Source organism: Pholis gunnellus (assembly GCF_910591455.1).
Source record: "Pholis gunnellus genome assembly, chromosome: 23".
Classification (NCBI taxonomy): Eukaryota; Metazoa; Chordata; class Actinopteri; order Perciformes; family Pholidae; genus Pholis; species Pholis gunnellus.
Window position 1 is genome coordinate 5221326 of NC_136550.1, and position 9626 is coordinate 5230951.

A 9626-nucleotide genomic window follows, 5' to 3' on the forward strand; every position below is an offset into this window, starting at 1 on the left:
AACTGAACCTTCTGATTAATCAAACAAACATTTCAAACAGCTTTTTTTTTTTTTAACCGCATTTGGAGGTGAACACCACCACCTAACACCAGCCTGCCACGCGCGCCATGTGTGTGTGTGTGTGTGTATGTCATTTTGGTGGGGTTAAGAGGAAGGAGGTGGGGCTGCAAACTGCAAACAAACGAATGAACGCCAAGCTCAAATTCAACCGAAGGGTCGCCGAGGCCGGGGCCCGGGGCCTACCGTGGTGTGGCTCTTTTGTAATGTATATCAAGTTCACCAAGGGCCTTTTCATCTGACAGGCCATTGTTAAGGGAGGCTAGCCGGCGTTCTACTCCCCTCTTAACCCCACCCACCCGACACGGGAGCAGGTTGGCTTGCAATTGTTTTATGGAAATGTGCGCGGGCCTGGCCGGGTGTCTGCCAGGCGAGGACGGAGGGGAGGGAGGGAGGGAGGGAGGGGGAGGCGGGGGTACTGTGTCTCTGTGTGTGAGTGGGTGGGATGGGGGGGGGGGGAGTTGGATGTGACGCCGACCCCAGCGAACGCCCCTGACCCTGAGCAGATGGCGAGGCAGGGTCTCTCCGCTGAGCCAGAATTAATAACGTGTGCCATGTCACATTGTCTGAGATGGGCCTGCTGAAAGCTCCCCGCCTCCCACTTCTACCCTGATTTTTGCACCCTCCCTCCCTCCCTCCCTCCCCCACATCCCTCTCTCTCTCTTACCCACCTTTCTTCTTCAGCTCCTTCACCATTTCTCTCTGCTTTTATCGTTTTTTTTCTTCTTTCTTGTCCCCCTCCCCCTCTCCTCCTCTTCTTCTGGGCCTTTTTACCTCCCATACATCACATCACTTGTCTCTTCCTTCTCCCCCCCCCCCCCCCTCTGATCCCCCACTACATCCACTCCTCCGGCTTCCCCACAGAGTGCTTACTCTTCCAGGCACCCGTTTGCTCATTCAGTCATTCACTCACCCATTCATGTATTCACGTGCGCCTCATTCATCCTTCTTTATAACAGACACTCATTCACAGGTTGGCCCACTCGCCGAGGCTTTATTGGAGGACAATTAAGGCACCTGCGTTTCTAAAGCTCCCCCGCTGAATGCCTGCCACCCCGTTTCCTCACCCGTCTGTTCACACTACTACTACTGCTCACTCGCTCACTTGTTCTCGCATCCGGCCCCTCGCTCACTCGCTCACGTATACAGAGTCGCTGGCTCGGCCCGATTCCCTCCGTGTCACTCGGTCACAGAAGATGCAGATAAATCTGAATACACGCCTTTTTTTTCATTTAATGAGTGTTGGTCTTCCATTCTAAGACCTCAAGAGAGCTTTTCAAAAATGCTCCCCCAAAGTAGAGACATTTGAAAATTCTGGTCTCGCGTGGCAGTGTGGATGGGGAGTTTTTGTCAAGAGGCGATTAATGGCTGTCATGTGATATGTTTTTGAGAATCTCGCTTTCTGGTGCACGTGATTGGAAAGCATTTCTTGGCGGAAAATGGTTTCAAAAGTGCAGGTGCAGGCTCAAGTGACCTGCACGCGGCCAAAAGTGGGATTTCTAATTTCAATGAGGACTAATGTTTAATAAAATGAGCACAAATCTCCACTTTAACAATTTAACTCCTACCTTTCTGTTCTCATATAGCTAAAATTCCTTTCCTGAAGCTTTCAGCCACATCTTGTGGTCTTCTTCAGTGGCTGGATTTTACCCAGTTGTCATTGAGACGGTTGAGTTTTAATCACATGACTTAATGGTCATGTGATTACATTTGATGGTGTTTTAACACAGAAGACGGAAAAATCAGCACTACGCAATACAAAATATAAAAATATAATACTATAACTATATAGTATATACGATACTATAATACTTCAGTTTAGTTTAGTAAACGTTGGAGGTAGGAAAGATGTTAACCTATACGATCATATAAATATTAGGTGAATGAATAATTAACAAGTCTACGTGTTAGCGGCTCTGCACAGCTAAATGCTGCTGTTAGCATGCTAACCTTTGCTAATAAGACTAAACACAAAGCACAGCCAGGTCATAAACTAAAGTATTAAACAAAATGAAACTTTGACCAGATGATGTATGTATGCACTATAAAACGCCAGAGCCACCAAAGTTATTACAATTCCTCCCGAGGGAGACATGAATGTCCGTCCCACATTTCACGGCAATCCATCCCATGTGTTGCGATACTTCGGTCCGGGGCCGACATGTTGTGTGGACGTCCGCTATCTAGTCCGTGGGTGTGGATCCATCACAAATATTTGCAGAGCCTCCCTCGCTCTCCCTCTTTCTCTCCTGGAGCGGCGCGGTGGCTGCCAAGAATGGATAAGAGGGTCAGGGGTATGTTCAACCCCCCCCCCCCCCCCATCCTAATCACCAGTCCTCTTCCTGCCCCCCCCCCCCCCTCCTCCTCCTCTCCGGCCCCCAGCGACCCCCGCCTCCTGTGCCTCTATCGGCCTCCAGACAGACAGCCTGGGAGATGGAGGAGGGCGCACAGGGTCACGGCCTCGGCGCTGCAGTCGCTTGGCCAGAGAGTGTGTGTGGGCGTGCATGTGTATCTTGCACTGTATCACCTCTTGCCCTTTGTGTGTGTCATGGAGAATTTGTACTTCTTTTTTTTTGCGGACGAGGCAAGCACTACAACGTGTTTGTCAGTGTGTGTGTGTGTGTGTGTGTGTGTGTGTGAGGACGGAGAGAGTGGGCGTTACGGAGGCAAAGGTCAAGGTTTTAGAGGTTCACTTGGCTGAAGCTTGTTCCCTCTAAACCCCCACCAGCCAAATATGCTGCGGTTAACAAAGTGAAACTGTCTAAACACCATCTATTAAACAATCGTAATAGCAGCCTAACATTTTAGAATAAAAGTCATATAAATATACAATATATCATGGTTTACAAGTTCACGAGCGCGTTAGTTTGCAGTAACAAATGAGAGCAAACTCACAGCAGTATCGATGCAGGAAGAATCGTTAGATTTCATTCCGCCGACACAATTAATTGGAGATGTCCTCCAAGGACAAAAAAAAGTATTTCTTTGTGGGTCTGGGTTGTCCACAGTACTTTGTAACCTTTAATAACTGTCCATCAATCTTTTTTGTTTTCGTCATGATATAATTCAGCCTGTCACTCGCTCTCGCTAAAACAATATTAACATTCTGTATTGCAACACTATCGGGCCGCTTCTGCCGGGAGCCTTTCACCGAGCTTTAGAAGTCTGAACTGACGAGGGCGGCGGGCCAAGCTAAACGAGTTATGCTCTTAGTTTACTGGACGTGAATATCCCGAGAGGGTTTTCACAAAGTGGAGGGCTTTACTTTTGTTGGAAGGGTCCATTGTTATGACATTTTGACCCTGTTCCTGATTAGTCTCTTAAGGGTTTGAATTTTGGAGGAGTTTTTGGCTCTCTCTTTTTTTTGGTTTCGTTCTTGGACATATATCCTCTCTGAAAACACTGGCTCCCGGCCTAGGCGACCGCGATACCGAATCTTTTGGGCTCAGAGGATGATGTTTCCACCACATCCTGACAACAAACAAAATAACTTGTGTTGAGGTTTGAGGATTCTTTGCAGTCTTTTTACTCCCAATTTAGGCCTTGGACTCGTACGCTTACAAAAAAAAAAGGGTCAAGAGGAGATTTTGTTTGGCGGGGGGTGGAGGGGGTGGGGGTGGGGCTGCATGCATCGACTCATATTTTCCGAGGTGGAACGTGGATGTCACTCACCGTGACGAAGCGCTGAAGTGAAAGTGATTGCGTGCATCGCAGCTGAGTCACCAAAGGAAGCAACTGATGGAGTGAAGAACACAAAGAGCCAAATGCTCTCCGATTCCCCCTTCGCATGTTTTATGACTAACCTGATTCTTTTGTATCGCTCTCACTTGTCTGACGTTATTCGCCTTTTTAGGAAGAGTCCACAAACGGCACACTGACGTATAAAATGAGGAGTTTTCATCATTTCAGTATTCTGACTCACACCATGTCATCCAGGGAGGAGGTCGACGAGTGTACGTGTGTCACCACACCTCCGAGAAAAGAACAGCGATGTTTTTGAGTTCTTCAGCTAACGGCTTCACCTGAGGGAATTTAATTCATCCCCAATGCACTGCTGTATAGGGAGTCTCCGTGACAGCTGTTAAGGGACTGGAGAGGCGTTGTTATCACATGTGGACCTGGAACTGGAACCGGGAACCTTCAGGAGGTCTGTTTGGCTGTCCTCGTGGGATCCTAATGATCCTATTTCCTAAAAGAGCATCTGAACTATCAGAATTACGTTTTTTATTCGCTCGCTTATTTGCTTTATTTATGAGAGTAAGACGGGAAAATGAAGATCAGTATGTGTCTCCAGAGCTGGAGACGGGACATTGTTAGCCTAGCTTACCATAAACTAGTCGCCTCTGGTCGTATAAATGAACATTATAGCATAAATATTCATAATGCTTTATAACAATAATCATAGCACATTTTATAATGCATTTTATAATAACTTATAAGGTCAAGTATCAAAGTACTTCATAATTCCTGGTCACTCCCTGACATTTTGTTTCGCATGGATCATAGTGTATAATTACCGTAGTTGTAATACAATATTATTATTAAATCAGAATATATGTTGCCCACAAATATAAGATTTTCACCTCATTTCAGCCAGTTGGCATTTTTCAGTTCCCCAAAAATGTGACATTTTTCAAGGGACAGTTCGCAAGCAGAAGTAAAGGCACCAAGCTGCTTTCATACTTTCCATAACATAATGCATTCAACATATTTTCAGAGCTCGTGATCAACTACACCCCGAGGCCGATTTAAAAAAAGATGGAGACAAGAAACAGAGCCAAGTCAGCCCACACCTGCACTCTGATGAAAAGGCTTCCCTCCGGTGAGAACGAGAGTGAAATCTGCCGTGTGCGATATACCTCGGCAGGATGATTTGAAAAGTGCTAGAGTTGCAGAGTGACGGAGAAAAACATGCTGTTTTCTTTTGTTGCTTTTTTTGTATCTGTCCGTGCTTGTTGTTTCTGCTGATAACCCTGCGCACGGATTATGGATTTATGTGTCCTTGTGCTCGTGAAAGCCTATAATCTGATTCTAATACAACAATATGAAAGGCCGTAAAAACACACACATGCTGTGGATTGATTGCTCCTGATTATCCGTTATCAGTTATCAGGCGAGCTGAACAGATTGTAAAGGCTTTTATTAAAGCTATAAACTGTCTGTATCTAAAAGTATAGACTCCACGAAGCCGCTTCCAGTCAATCACATCACATCGCTCATTTTCCCAATGTCATCTACAACACAGGCTGTGTCGGAGCTGCCAAATAGCGTGCCGGCACGGTTCTCACCCCGCGTGCGTGCGGCAGCCTGAACTCACCGTGAACCTGCACAGGTCCGGGAAAAAAAAAAAAAAAGGGGGGAAGCGTCTCTTTCCTCACGCCTGTCTTTCAAAAGAGTATACAGGGCTTGCCAAACAGGCGCTTCAGCTCCCCTGACAGTCTGCAGACGTATCACCCTGTCATTTTTTTTTTTTTTTTGCAGGCTCTGTGATGTCTTTGGGTCCTAATTGTGATGACAGTCATGTGATAACAAAAAAAAAAAGCGGGTTGCTTTGAACAGAGGGGGGAGAGGGGGGGAGTTAAGGCGTGGCCCCCCTCTCTCTCTCTCTCTCGGACCCGTCGTCCTCTCCATTTGTCAAGCTGTCTGCCCTCTTCCACCCTTGGGGGGGCTGGAGAGCAAGACAGATGGACACAGCGGACGGATGGACAGACAGACAGACAGGGACGCCCTTCCTCTCTGCTGTGAACCCAGACTCACACGAGACACCCTCGTTTCATTAATCTTGTGATGTTCTCTGAGGGAGTGTGATATCGTCACGTTGTTGCTTTGGCTTATAGCGTGTGTTTACTGCGACGATGTCAAATTCTGATTTTCCTGTTTCTGTCTGGCACCCGGCCCGGGCCTGGCCTCGCCTGGCCTGTCTGTCTGCTCGACAGCTCTTGACATTTGACCCAGTGTCCCTCGAGCCACCTTTCCCTGTCTGTCTCATGGTTCTCACTCTCGTCTGCTGCTTTCAGGAAGTTTCACCACCCTCCGTATCAAATGACTCAGAGTCAAAGAGCTGCTAATCAGGAAACTCCGGACTGAACTTCCTTAATTGGCTCGCTTTCTCCCTTCGTTCTGATTCCACTCCTCCAATCTGCAGATTTATAATAAGTAGCTAGTAGTGCTCGGCGGGATACGCGGGGCTGTGAAAATTGCCTGGACCACAGAACAAAAAACTTAATTTCGCAGTTTCAGCTTAGTGCTCAAAAGAAAGGAGTTCTGAGGCTTTAAGCGTCAATCTGTGCGATCACAAAGTTCCTTCATTTGGTGACCCTTTAACCTTTTTGTGAACAGATACCGGTGTCGGATGACAAACAATACATTTCACAAATTGACAGTGGGCCAAATCAGCGATAAGACAGAAGAGGGCGACCTACTGGTGGGTGCAGTTTCCACATGAGGACAAGAATCTTTCTATCTCAATCTCCCTTTTTCCTTCTGATCCGCGAGCTTAAGCAGTCAAGTGAGTGGATTTACAGACCTGAGGCTTATGGCTTAGTCATGATTGCTTGAATTGGCTGCGTCTCAATTAAAATACATGTTTTTTTTTTTACTCCTAATGAGAGAACGGGGACTTGGGTAAAATTGAGACAGCTGTAGACGCTCGCCGCATGCTCATTGATTTAAATAAAAGCATTGGTGAACAATGTGGTGCTTTTTGCTCTGCCAACGAACACTTTTTAAAGTAAAATCCTGTTTCCAGATGCTAGAGACCTGCTTGCCATTTTCTTGCCATTTTTTTTTTTCAAGGAAACCTCAGTTCATATGTTTGACGGGTCTTTAAAGCATGTTGTATGTTTTACAACAGCCCAAAAGGTCAACGTTCATACCACTAAATGTAAAAGTTAACATATCCTCCAAAAAAGAGGCCTGTTCTCCTTTCCCCATTTTGCTCCCATTTTCTCTGAAAAGTATACTTGCACTTGTGTAGCCTCTTTTTTCTTCCTCTTTTTTTTTTTTTTTTTTTACTGTGTTCAGCTGTAAAACATTTGAGGAAACTTTATGCTTCCCCATTCAACTGAGTGTAACTGGAGGTTCTCCACCGACTATAAAAAAAAGAGAGGGAAAGGAAAAATGGTTGAGGGCAGGATGAGGTCCTCGTCTCTGTGTCTTCATGGTGCGGGCGGCGGGCCAGGCACACTCTCATGCAAAACCTCATCCCCGCAACTCTTTTCTCTCCATTCTTTCTTTCTTTCTTTCTGACAGAACAGTGAAGCCCCATACAAATGAATTATGCATCCGAAAAATATGAAATGTGTACAGTGTACACTGGAGAAGATCGCATCTGCTACTAGATGCAGAGAAAGTGTCTGGTGTGTGTGGATGGGTCGGCAAAGATGTTGTTTTTAAAGTGTTTAAAATGCTTGATTTGTTCATATAAACTTAAAGAAGCAGTTGGTTATTTTGTGAAGTACGTTTCTAATCTTTCTTGCCGAGAGTTAGATGAGAAGATTGATACCACTCTTATGGTTGTACGGTAAATAAAATAAAACTGGAGCTAGCTGATTAGCTTAGCTTAGCACAAAGACTGGAAACAGAGGGAAACAGCTAGCATGGCTCTGTCCAAAGGTGACCAACACCTTTAAAGATGACTAATTACATGTTATTTATGTTTCTTTAATAACTGCAAAAACGAAAGTGTAAAAACAGCTATTTCTGGTTTCATATAACTCTCTGCAAGAATGCGAATAAGCGGAATTCACGAAAAGTCTCTTTAACCAGTAAGACCCACATATTTCAAGAAAAAAAACAAGCTTGTATACTTATGATAATTGTGCATTCAAACATTGTGCAACTCTGACAAATATTTGTGTTGTATGTCAGTTTTGGTCTTTATTCATTCAGCCAGCAGCCACTTTTTTTTCCGTATAAAACAGCAGCAGGCGGATCACACACACACACACACGCACACACACATGCGCACACAACATCTAACAAACAAGAGCATTGACTTGCCATCAGTGTGGTCTCAGAAGCATTCACTTCTTCTTTGAAGTTGGAAGAAAACACCCACAAGAAGTCAGTTGTAAGGTGAAACAAAGATGCCAAACAGATTTAAATGAAGGCTGCAGCAGAGACAACAAAACACCAGACCTACATGAAGGTTTACGGCTCTCTGACCCCTCCCTGGTAAACAAGAAGGACCTGACCCGCTTGTGGTTGGGGATGATACAACAAGACAAACGTGTGCAAATGCACTCTTGGCTGGGGGAGAAACCGAGGCAAACAGAAAGGCCAACAAAGCCCGTGCCACATTTCCGAGCATGATCATGCTCAATAATAGCCTCCGTTGTACTTTGGGCTGTGAGGAGGGTGGTCATGGGGCTCCCCAATGTGATGGCAATGCACTAATCTGCCCTGTATGGCCCATTCACATGTGTTCACACCATTGTTTCCACACTCTAAACAGGAACTGCAATGTTACCCAAGGGAATTCTACATTCGGTGTGCAGAAAACCTTTTAATTTCCACTCTTATTTTAGAGTCAGCGTGTCCTCGCAAGTCTCATCACCTATCGTGCTTGTTGTCTATACTACCGGGAAGTATTATAGAATAAAAAATGATATGTTGGCTGTAATTACATGCTGCTGTTAATGCAGAACACTGCAGAGACAGGATGCACACTGCACAATCTGTGTGAGCCTGGGAAAAACCGAGGGTTTCCTCACCACGAGCGTCCCCCCCCCCCCCCCCCCCCCCCCAAACCGATCGGTGCTGTAATTTATTATCCGGTAAACACGTGGGAATAGTATCTCAGCGCCACAAGATAAACAACTTCCCCACTTCACGCACATCTCGCGATAGGAGACGCTCCCTCTGTGCTTGCCTATTGTGAGAGTTTTCCAACTCTCGCGAGATCTTTGAAGTTTCCCACGCCTGTTGTTGTGGCGTCTGCTCTCTCTCTCTCGCTCCCTGCCTCTCTCTCTCTCTCTCCTCCCCGCCGCCTCCCCCTTTTTTCTCTCTCTCTCTCTCTCTCTCTCTACCTCACCCACCCCCTTTCTCTCCGTCTCCCTAGTCTCTACACCTCCAGTCTGCTTCTGTTGTCTCGGCGGATTGTTGGGCGGTGGGAGAGAGAAAGGATATCGCGAGTATTGGAGTTTTGGTGAGAGTTTGTGGAAGATGGCGCCTGTTGTGACAGGGTGAGTCTGAGATTCGGGTCTGTCGGTTTGTGGGAGCGGAGTTGGAAGAGAGAATACAAGTTATTATAATATATATACTATTATGAACCCCTGTGCTGTAGCCTGGTTGCACTGCGGTGTTTTGACCACTGACGTTTCTTTGTCTCAACGTGTGTTTCCGCGAGAGTGTTTTTTGTTATCGTTACTTGCCCGAGCTGACTGTTGCTGCAGTGTTTTGTGAGCTAGCCCCACAGCTAAGCGATACTTCACCCACGGTGGTCTTTTTCTTCCCCCAGACAACGGCTAAGCTAGCAGGCTAGACAGCGAGCTAAACACAACCAGTGAAGCATGTTTAAAAAAAAATATTTTTTTATAAAACGTGTTATATGAAACGTCTCGTCCCCT